Source organism: Pinus tabuliformis, chromosome 6, assembly GCF_031772625.1.
Source record: "Pinus tabuliformis cultivar Carrire ecotype Pingquan chromosome 6, CPIR1, whole genome shotgun sequence".
Taxonomy (NCBI): Eukaryota; Viridiplantae; Streptophyta; class Pinopsida; order Pinales; family Pinaceae; genus Pinus; species Pinus tabuliformis.
In genome coordinates this window covers 943699269-943711416 of record NC_142292.1, presented here as the reverse complement: position 1 = coordinate 943711416, position 12148 = coordinate 943699269, and positions in this window count along the sequence as shown.

Here is a 12148-nt window from a genome sequence, read left to right as displayed (position 1 = left end):
TGGTTGATTGACTTTGGTGCCCCTTTTCATTTGAATCCCCATAAGTGCTTGGTGTGGAGCATGATTATATTCCTCATTCAAAGATATTTATTTTAGCTAGATTTATACCCCAGGAAGACTATACACCCCTCCACGTGGGGGGTGCGATGGGGACTTGTTCCCCCTGTGGGGGTCTGGGGGCCAGTGGGTTGTCAGCATGGGTTTAGGGGCAGCACCCCTAAAGCTAAAAATAGATGAAAAATTGCCTTGTAAAATATTGTAATTTCCTAGTCAATCTGGGTCATTTAATAGGTAGATGATCTGATGGTAGAACTTATGTTAATTTAGGGTTTTTTCCCTAGAAGTCAAACCTCGGTTTATATGAGGGATTTGTATTGCAATTGTGTATTATTATTCTGAGCGAGAAGGAAAGAGGGGATTGTGTGAGAGTGAAGAGGAAATTACAATAAATCTGTTGTATGTTATATCTCTTCATTTTGTTGGATAATATAAAAGGAATGACCAGTTGTTTCTCTGTGGACGTAGCCCAAATTGGGTGAACCACGTATATCCGTGTCTCTCTTGTTTGATGTGTTTTTTTTTTGTATTTCTACAATATTGTATGTGTTCTATTGCAATGTAATATATACTTTTCTAACAATAAGTGGTTTTGTGAATATGAAAGTTTGGGGGAAGTGACGTTTTCCTAATAGATTACTTCACAACTAGAATCATGGGACAAGGAAAATTCAAGTTGATGTTGTGGGATGGAAGAGTTAGAACAATCCCTCGGGTTTTATACATTCCATAGCTAGATATGTAGTTTATACACACAAACACATAAGCAAGATGAGTGATGCGAACTTGTAAATGTTGTGTTTGAAAAAGAAATCTACATGATGGTTTGAGGGGAAATGTCATTGTTGAGGGGAGTTCAAAATAGAACTATATACAAGTTGTTGGGAAAAAAAATCACTAATGGGTGTAAGAATTATTATTTTTGTGAGGGGGAAATGTAGAAGGAAAAACCCATATTGTCTCTAGAAAAAAAACATGTCATGGAATCAAATATTAGGGAATATTTGAGAACTACACCATAAAGGTATGGATAAAGGTATGTTTGGTTTCACTATAAATCTTTATTTATGTGAAGATTTCATTTATGGTAAATCGAATCAAGTAAAATTCTCATTATGCACTACAAGAACTAAGGGAATTTTTAGATTTAGTACATAGTGATGTGTTTGGACCTATGCTTATTCCATTGTTAAGTAAATTTGTGTATTATTTTTCATTCATATATCATTTCTCAAAAACACATGGATTTTTTACTTCAAAAGAAATCTAACATCTTTGGTAAATTTAAAGAGTTTAAGGCTCTTTTGGAGAATAAAACAGAGAAGAAAATGAAGGTGTTGAGGAAAATTAATGGTGGAGACTTTTGTATGAATGAATTAGAGGAACTTTAAAATAAGTGCACTATAACAAGTCAAAGGAATACTCCATACACACCTCAACAAAATGGGTTTGCAAAAATCCTAAACATGATACTGGTGGAAAAAGCAAGTAACATGCTCAATGGTGTTGGTTTAGGGAAAGAATTATGAATAGAGGCAATGTATATGGCACGTTACTTGATAAATTGATCACCATCATCAAAATTGGTTGATAAAACTCTATGGGAGACATGGACTAACAAGAAATTCTCTCCTAAACATCTCAAGGTTTAAATTGGTTGTGATGCTTATGCACATGTTTCAAACAAAAGTAGGAGTAAGGTGATAAAAAGATATGAAAATTGTATCGTTATTGGTTATACAAATGGTTTAAAATGTTATAAGTTTTAGAACCTAGAAATTGATAAGGCCATTTAAAGTGGATATTTTCTCTTTAGATAGGTCAAAGATGTTGGCAAACAAGAAGCCTTAGCAAGAAAAAAAGAATGAAAAGTAATAGATTTTGAGTTGTAGGATGAAGAACCTAAATTAATAGAGGAATATGATTATGAATAAAAAGAAGCTCATTCTTTGTTATTGAGGAGAATGTTTCATGAAAGAAGGAAATAAAGAAGGTGTTCTCCAATTGATTTTCATTCTTGTTTTGCTTTGTTTATAATTTATGATAATCCTAAAACTATTAGGGAGTTATTGGATCTAGAGGATGGTAAAATTTGAAATAATGCCATGGTTGAAGCAATGGAAACCTTGGATAAGAGTGGGTCTTGGGATCTATTCGAGTTTCCAACTAGGAGAAAGTCCATTAGTGGCAAATGGGTGTTTAAGAATAAGTTGTAAAAATAAGGTAAACTGGAGAAATATAAAGCTTAGTTGGTGCCGAAAAGCTATTCCTAGGTAGGGGGAATTGAATTTGGTGAAGTTTCTTCTCTTGTTGTTAAGTTAACTCTATTGTATTTATTTTTTTTGTTACTATTTCTTTTGATCTTGAATTAGAATATATGGATGTAAAAGCAATATTCCTACATAAGTATATAGAAAAATAAGCATGAAATAACCAAAAGGTTTTATGGTGAAAGGAAATGAAGAGTTGGTTTCGAAGATGAAAATGTCCTTGTGGGTTAAGACATCTCCAAGGATGTGGGATCAAAAGTTTGATACTTTTATATTGGGACTTGGTTTTACAAGAAGAAAATCTAATCACTGTGTATTAAAAATTAGTTGTTGATCATTTTATTTATGTGGTCTTGTATGTGGATGATATGTTGTTGATTGGTCCAACAACAAGGAAATCATCAATGATGTGAAAAATAGTTGTCCTCTAAAGTTAACATGAGAGATCTTGGTGTTACAAATTTTATTTAGGCATGGAAATTGAAAGGGATTAGATAAATATGAAACTTTGTTTAAATCAAAGGAAATATGTTTTGACAATATTGTGGAGGTTTAATGTGCAAAAACGTAAATAGATCAAGGTCCCTATCTTTGTAGGCGTAAATTTATCTATAAACTAATGTCCTTAGACAAAGGAGGAGGGAGAGGGCATGCCCCATGTTCCCAATTCTAACATTTTGGAAGTTTGATGTATGCAATGATCTGTACCAAATTAGACATTACACATGCAATGGGAGTTTTGAGCAAGTATATGTCAAAACTAGCGAAGTAGCATTGGACAATTCTAAAGAGGGTTTTCAAGTATTTGTGTGGCGCTACAAATTATGGAATTTACTAATAATGAAGACCTGAAGTAGATAGAGTGTTAGACATGCATGGTTTTGTTGACATAGACTGGGATAAGCAAGAGATAGTTTGTAGTTACACTATCAACTACATAATTTAAATCCAAGATAACTACTCATGGATGTATGTATTGTTATAGAAATGGTGTTTAAGTATTGAGTTTATACAACAATCTATATGATTAGATCATGATAGTTAGAGTGTAATCCTTCCAAGTAGGGAACCTAGAATTAGGGGAATTTTGAGATAAGAAATGGGTCTCAAAATGAAAATTGTACTAAATATTTCAAAATGATAAGACCTGATAAGATTCAAAATGATGTTTTCATCCCTAGGGGTAAATATTTTTGGAGGGAATATAAGAAAACTACCTTTATTAATCATACTTTTAAATTATCTCCTTATAGGTTTACTCAAATTTCAAGTATGGGCACTCGTTAGATGAGGAATTTGATTATGTATCTAATGAGTACCCACTATCCATACTTTTGAGTAGAACCATGCATCGAGAAGAAAATAAAAATACATGAAAAATGTGTTTCTTGAGTGTGGCTACTTGTTAGATGTAGAATCTAAATTCACATCCAACAAGTTCCCACACTTGAAATTTGAGTAAACCTATAAGGACATAATTTGAAAATACAATAAGAAAATGTAGTTTTATTTCTCTTACTTTAAAAATTCATAACTATTATTTTATTATTTGTACTACTATTTTGTTATTTTCCTTAGGAGGCCTATTTTAAACCTCAAAAGTCCCCACATCGTTATCATTCTAAGGAAAAGTATATTGATGTTCAATATCACTTTTTGAGAGACATGGCTAAAGGAAAGAAGGTGTTGCTAGTGAAAGTGGACACTTTGAAGAATGTTGCAAATTCATTAACAAAGTCTGTGAGTAGTGAAAATTTTTCTTGGCGTAGAGAAACAATGGGAATCATTGCCCTAGATTGATGACCCCATATATGTAAATAAGATAATAAGAGGGGGATTATTGGGTATGTGATATATCCTTTGCATGATTATCCCCTCATGTGATTCATATGCATTGAGAACAACTAGGGGGTCACAAGAGGGATGGAGCGCCTAACAAAAAAATTAGGTAGCTTTTTTCATTTGTTTTTGGCATTTTTTGGTACATGGTTTTCGCTTTTGGAAGTTTTGTGGCACACTATATTTTGGCCCGTGATTTTCTAGTTCTAGTTAGGAATTAAGTTTGTAATCTAATTTGAGTCTATGGGTCAGATGTTTGAATTTCACAATATCATATATATTGTATTGTAAATTGATCAATGATAAAAATTAGAGGTGTGGCTCTAAAAATTTTGTTAGTTTTCCTTGTTAAGGGTTTCCAATGTAATTTTCTAAGTACTATGTGTGATTTTCATTGTTTACTTTTTTGTTTATAAATAATTTATATATGCATTGCTTAGTATAAAGGTTTAAAACTTATAGATAGATCCCAATAGCCCACACTGAATAAGACAACTGGCGATCAATTACAAACTTGATATCTATACATGAATATGAATTAGTGTTGTGCAACAAATGAAGTTAAACTTCAATCATGAAGACAAGTTGTTTTCTTAATTACATTAAAAAAACAAAATTATAATCTTTCATTTATATTAATCATGATAGTGGATAGAAGTTAAATATTTATTTTAGACACAATATAAAATTAATAAATATCTAAACACATGGACATGAAAATAATAAAAATGAACACAAAATTCATGAAAATTGAAATATACTCATATAATGATATTGAATGTTCCTAACACGTATGTATCCCCTAATGTAAATTGCATGGTGAATACTTAATAGTTTTCTTCACCATCCTTATTTATTTCAAAATTATTTTTAATGGAAAATAATTATTTTTTCTTATTTATATTAAGAGGATTTTTTGGGGAATAATGACTAATTTTCTCATTTCTACACAACAAAATCGCTACACTTGTTCATTTGAAAAAAGAGATATCTATAAGTTGGTATTTTTTTTCTAAGTAATACTATTCTATTGATATGAAACAAAATAAAAATACAATGAGGCGCCGGCCTCTGCGGTGTTGAACAGAGTTTTGTCAAAAAATATCACAAACCTAAACGCGACTGCCCCATCGAGGGGAAACCAGTCCGTGAGAACATAAGAAAAGACCCACGTAGGGGTCTCAAGTTTTAACATCAAAAAGCCCGCACAGGGGACCTAGATTGAAAGCTAGCAAACCAAGCCAGAAGGAATGTTTAAAAAACAAAACACAGCAGAAAACCTCAGACAACAACATATGAAAGCTTCAACAAGCGCAAGGCGACACCTGGCAACCTAATCATCAACCCGGATGGACCCCCTAGAAGTCATCTATAGTGGGTTCTTCAACAATTGGACACGCATACTCGTACCAATCCGTCTCCTCTGCTAACGTGCCGCACGATATGCCACAAACTACTTGAGTGCCAGCAGAGCTACCCTTTGCTGCATGCTTGCCTAACGTGTCGCCCTGGATGTCACCAATTGCCTTCATGCCTCCTGCTCTACCATCAGTGGCATGCTGGCTGCCAACCAGCTTCTCGCCATGTGGGGTGGCAGAATTCTCAACCATCTGCTGCTTTCGTAGATCTCGAGCATTCTTGTTCCACTGAACGACCCTCTGCTACATGACGCTATTTCTTGTCTGAGCTTCCTGCAGGTTAATTTCCTCAGTGAAGGTTATGGTAACAGTGGCTGTGATGACAGGCTGAGGTAGAGAACTATGGAAGTAGAATTGAGTCGTATGGTGAGAGGGATGAGGGGGAAGGGGAAAATTGGTAGTATGGGCGGCAGCATTCATTTTGCAGTCACCATGGATCTGAGACCACCCTCTACCACTGCGTGTGTCTGGGTATCTGCTAGAGAAGGTGCCATGGGAATGAGTAATGGATGGGGAAGAGGAGGGAGAAGCAGGTTCAGGGCTGGGCGTAGCGGGGGGACGAATGCTTCCACCACGACTGCCCCCTCTTCTGCTGCGCATGCGGTGTTGAATGTGCACCATGACTGTATTAATCTCAGAGCTAACAATTGGGGAAGCAGAGGAATTTTTGGGACTGGAATGGCTATTCAGAGGGAAAACAGAGGGGTTCTGAGCGTAATTCAACTTACAATTTGTCATTTGGGAGAAATGGTACCCATTTCCCACATCCACGTAGCTGAGCAGCCAACATCGTCTGCGAGTGATGGTGCAAGAGCTTGGCTTCGCAGCTTGAGTAGGGTAAGAGAAGTTTATCAGGGGAGGGAAGAATGAATTATGGTTTGTGGAGGCCATATCCTTATGCTTGCCACAAATTTCTCGACTTGATCACCATAGTAATGGGGCCTGCAAGTTGTCAGGAATTTTCCATAAATTGGCCTGGGAGGGGATGCAGGTGGCCATGTGGCCAAGCCACACGACGTCCTTCAATCTAATCGCCATTAATTGCATCATGATCACCCACATATGGGTATCTATAAGTTGGTTTTTAAAAATATTCATATTGTGCATTATTATGAAGCCAAAACAATATTTATCATTTATGTAAATAATACATAAAGAATTCAAAAGATCAATGACCAGAAGAGAAAAATAAATTGATAGCGATGTTAATGTTATCCCTTTTTTGTTTTTGTGAACTATTTTGTACCTATATTTGGTAATTGGCTATTGTTTATTTATATCTTTGATTATAATTCCATTTCAAATTGGCATTGCCAAATGTGAATATAGTGTTAAATGGGAGTGCCAAAAGAAACTATCAAGTGTGATGTTATTTGGTTTCATTCATAATTATACTTTTTGTTTTCTTCCATGGGAGTTTTCCATTTTGAAACACATGGTTATACTTTCGTATATATATTAATTTTGTTTAAATCAAATTTCCAAATTTGAATGGCTAACCTAGAGAAACTATTTTATGAGGACATAGAAAAACAAATAAAATGATTTATGCTCTACTTGAAATTAATGTGTTGCCGAAGTAATGCCAAAATAATGTTTCTTTTTTTGTTTCTCTTGTTCACTATTGAAGACATTGTTTAAGCATTGCAAGTTTCTTTTCTAATCTATTGTGGCATGGTATATTTTTCCTTTTGTCATGTTCTTTATCTCATACAGGTGTACTCTAATAACTATTAATTTTAGTATTTGTTTAATGCTAGCTTAAAAACACATTCTACATTGAGTAATTACAAGTTGTGCACTATTCTAATCAAGCTTCCAAAGAATAGTGTATATATATATATATATATATATATATATATATATATATATATATATAGTGTGGTTCATAAACACTAGATATTGGTGGCCACTATGTCTATAGAAACTATCCGCGAAGATTCACTCAAAAAATCGCTTCCCATCGACTCATTATCAGAGCCTAACCCCAAGAAAGTCGAAGAAAATTGACTTTGTGACCTCTCGTTAGCAAGGTGCTTTAATAACATGAACTTGACCCATACATATATATATATATATATATATATATATATATATATATATATATATAGATATATAATATTTAGTATGCTAAATATAATAGTTATTTTACAATGATTTTATACACTAATAAAATTTACAAGAGTTGAAATCCATTCTCTTGGCCATTATTTTTATATATATCAAAATTACATTTAAGAATTTAGTGCAACTATTCTCTTAAAATTTTCATTGTAGATCACCTGATATATGCAATATCCTAAAGCATAATACTAGATCTACTTCTACCATAAACTTAGCAGAAGCTTAAACAGATATGAGCATCATCAACCAAGAACAAAGATAACTGAGAATGAGAAGTAATCAACCATAACATCGAAGATATAACACTGGGGAAAGCACCAACCTAAAACTCCAACTCTGTATTATCATACAAGTGGAAATCTTGTTCAAGTTACAAAAAGAATCATCTCTCATGCTATCCTGCTCTCTCTGCAATCAAACAATACAGCTCACAGACTCAATAGACATAGAATATATCTTCCTCAAGCCCTCCAAGGCTCCTATTTCCTTGCACAGTTCTGATTGGGGTCCAATGATGTCACATATGTGGATTGGCCTCATCACACTCACTGTAACCTCTGATCCAACTGCGCAATCATTAAGGAATATATCTTTTGTATAAATATACCTTTTGTATAAATTTACTTTTAATTTTATTTTAATAAAATAACTAACTATTAATTTAATAAAAGCCTCAGCTTAATTTACAAATTAGTTTTTTCCCCCTTTTTCCTGTGACCGGTCAAACTAGTCGTTTCCTCATCTAATATAGCTGTTAGTCAATTTAGCCATTACCTGGTCAATAATTATAGCCGTTAGAAGTTCTGCTTTGACTATTCAACATGCATTCTGGATCTGATTCTTCATCTTGTCCTGACGATGAACCACACTGGTTGGTTCGAAATGTGTCGACATATATTCTATCATGTGATTTTAGCCGAAGAATTCTCTTAATAATATTCCTTCTGCATGCAAGGAATATTCACAATGGAATATTCTTGCAACTGACAGTACATTGTCCCTCCATCTGATCTCAACTGGGTCTCTAAATGCACTGACATGCATGAGTTATCCATGAGTAAATACTCAGTTATCTGAAATACAGTAGTTACATGCATGCAAGCATTAAATAACTGAACTCTCATTAATTTAACAAACTGTTAAATTAATCTAACTGGACTTGACTCAGTTAACTGAGCCAACTAATTGCAACTCAATATTACAACTCACTCATATCTCTTTAACTGATGGATAAATCCCTCAATCAAAGGAGAAATTGTTGCATGTCCTCACATAGACTTCATGTTCATAATTCCTTAACTAATTAACTCAAGATGAATTATTAATCAATTTACTAACAACTGTTAACATCAAATTCGAATTTTACTTCATATGTTTAGTCCAGGGACTGACTAAAATAAGAAGGGATCCCGAAATGCTATTTTTAGAAAAGCCATTTTTAGCGCTTTCACTGAACTGCTATTTAGAGTCGGGCTATTTATAGCAGTGCTATTTTTAGCATTTCTTGTTTCACATTTCAATACTCCCTCTCAACATGAAAGGGATTATCAGTAACCCCAATCCTGTCTTTGTGGAACTCGAACTTGCATTTTGAAAATGCCTTAGTCAAAATATCTGCATCCTGCTCCTCGGTCGAAACATACTGTAACATCATGATCCTCTTGACCACACAGTCCCATAGATGATGGTAACAGATATCTATATGCTTGGACCTGTCATGAAACACTGGATTCTCAGAGTTTTATGCAACTCTGATTATCATAGTATGTCACTGTAGGATCCATCATCTGACCAAACAATCCCACTAGAATCTTCTGCATCCAAATGGCCTCGTATGCTACCTGACTGGCAGCCATGTATTCAGCCTCTGCTAAGCTACCAAGAAATTGCAGCTGAACCAAGGTTGAAGATTCCTCCAGAAGTGCTCTTCTGGTCTAATGGACTACTAGCCCAATCCGCATCTGTGAAGCCTTGCAACTTCACTCCCTCTATCTATTTGTACCATAATCTTACTATGTAGTGCCTCTGAGATATCTCAACACATGCTTCGCTTCCTTCCAAAACAGCTTGGTAGGTTGAACCATAGCTTGACTTAGTTGATTCACTACAAAGCATAAGTCAGGTCGTGTGTTCACCAAATACATAAGTGAACCCACCAGTGGTTGATAAATAGTAGAAGCTACTACCTCACCTGAAGTAGCATCCTCCTTCCTCCAGTTCCCAACTAGAGGAGTCTGCATGGGTTTACACTTCTCCATGTGAAAGCGCTTGAGTATCTCATTGGCATACTTGCCTTGAGACACAAATACTTCCCCATATTTCTGCCACACTTCCATGCCTAGAAAGTAGTGCATGAGGCCCATGTCCTTCATCTCAAACTCTCTTGCAAGGTCCTCCTTGCAAGATTTGATCAGCTGATCATCACCTATCAAAATCAGATCATCAACATAAAGTACAATAATCAATGGCTTACATTCTACCATGATGTGGTAAAGGTTCGCATCTGCTTCACTCTTGGTGAAGCCCAATCCGGTGAAATAGCTGTCGATCCTGGTATACCAAGCACGGGGTGCTTGCTTCAACCCATACAGTGCTCGCTTGAGTCAGCAAACATGCGACTCACGATCGAAGGTCTCAAATCCTTCGAGCTACTCAATGTATACCTCTTCCTCAATCTTCCCATTGAGGAACGTCATCTTCACATCCATTTGATAGATATTCCAACCCATCAGAGCTAGTAGAGCTAGCATAGATATGATAGATGAGTACCTTGCTACGGGAGCAAAGGTCTCATCGTAGTCGATCCCCTCAACTTGTGAGAAACCTCAAGCAACAAACCTTGCCTTGTGTTTCTCAACACTGCCATCAGCTACCTGCTTTACCTTGTAAAGCCATTGGGAACTAACCACTGACTTGTCCCAAAGTCTAGGGACAACATCCCACACACTGTTCCATATGATAGAATCATACTCTTCTACCATTGCATCAACCTAGATTGGTTGCTGCACTGCCTCCTGAAAAGAAGAAGGTTTGGTCGCTACACACTCCCCAACTAGGGCCATGTAGCTAGTGTATCTCTCGGGAGATCTCCTCTGTTTGCACTGAGAGTATGGCAGCCCCACATTCTCTCTCGCATCTAGCATCAATCTGGGAGCTTCCCATGAGCGTTTCTACCTGTCTCTGGAAGACTCTCCAAGAGTGGTGGTTTCCACTACTGGATCCTCTACATGTGGTTGATCCACATCATCAGGAGGCTCCTCCTCCTTTTGAACTAATTGTTCCTCATCTCCATGCAAATTGAGCTCCCTCTCAAGTGACACTCGCATGGCTCTCTGCTCATCGAACTTCAAATCCCTGCGCACTACGGGCCTCTCACTGGCAGGCAGAAACACACGATAGTTGTGGGGTGTATCTGTGTACCCCACAAGCATCCCCAACTCAGCTATTGGGTCTAGCTTCTTCCGAGCATCTTTGGTCACATGACAGTAAACTAATGATCCAAAGATGCGGAAGTGACTCACATCTAGTTGCTTCCCTAAAAAATCCTCCATAGTGTCGTCATCCCCAAGATACGATGATGACTTCTGTTATGAAGGTACACCACTGTATTGCATGCCTCAGCCCACAAATGAAGTGGTAGGCTTTGGTCATGCAACACTGCTCGAGCTGTTCCCACCATAGATCTGTTCTTCCTTTCGGCCACCCCATTCTATTGTGGGTTATGAGGTGCCGTTAGTTCCAGCTTAATTCCTTCTGCAGCACAAAAGTCTTTAAACTGCTGGGAAACATACTCTCCACCATTGTTGCTACACAAGGCTTTTACTTTCTTTCCTAATTCTTTCTCTACCAAGGCTTTAAACTCACAAAACCTCAAGAAGGTCTGATCCTTCTTTTTCATAAAGTAGATCCAACGTCTACGAGAAAAATCATCAATAAAAATAACATAGTACCTTTTCTTAGCGGTGGAGGCTGTAGGGAATGGTCCACATACATCTGAGTGAACTCGCTCCAAGATTGCTCCAGCTCTATTATCCCAATCTTGAAGGAAGCTTTTGCGTACTTACCCAGGGTGCATCCTTTGCATGTATCTGTTTGCTCCAGTTTTCCCTTGGGTAAGTCGGTAGAAATTTGTTGCATGATCTTCAAGGCCTTGTGATGCAAGTGGCCTAGTCTTCTATGCCACAGCTCGCCAACATCTTGGCTTTGCACCACCTCTGCTTTGGAACTCAGTGCAGCACAGTCATCTACCTCCAGCTTGTAGAGATTCTTTACTCAAATCCCAATTCGCTTGGTCTGTCCGGTGCCGATATGCCTTAGGAAAACTTTTCCTTTACTAAAGACTACATCATAGCCTTTATCTTCTAGCATAGCAACAGACACAAGATTCTTTTTCAGACCTGGTACATACTTAACAACGGATAGGGTGAGAGGAGCACCATG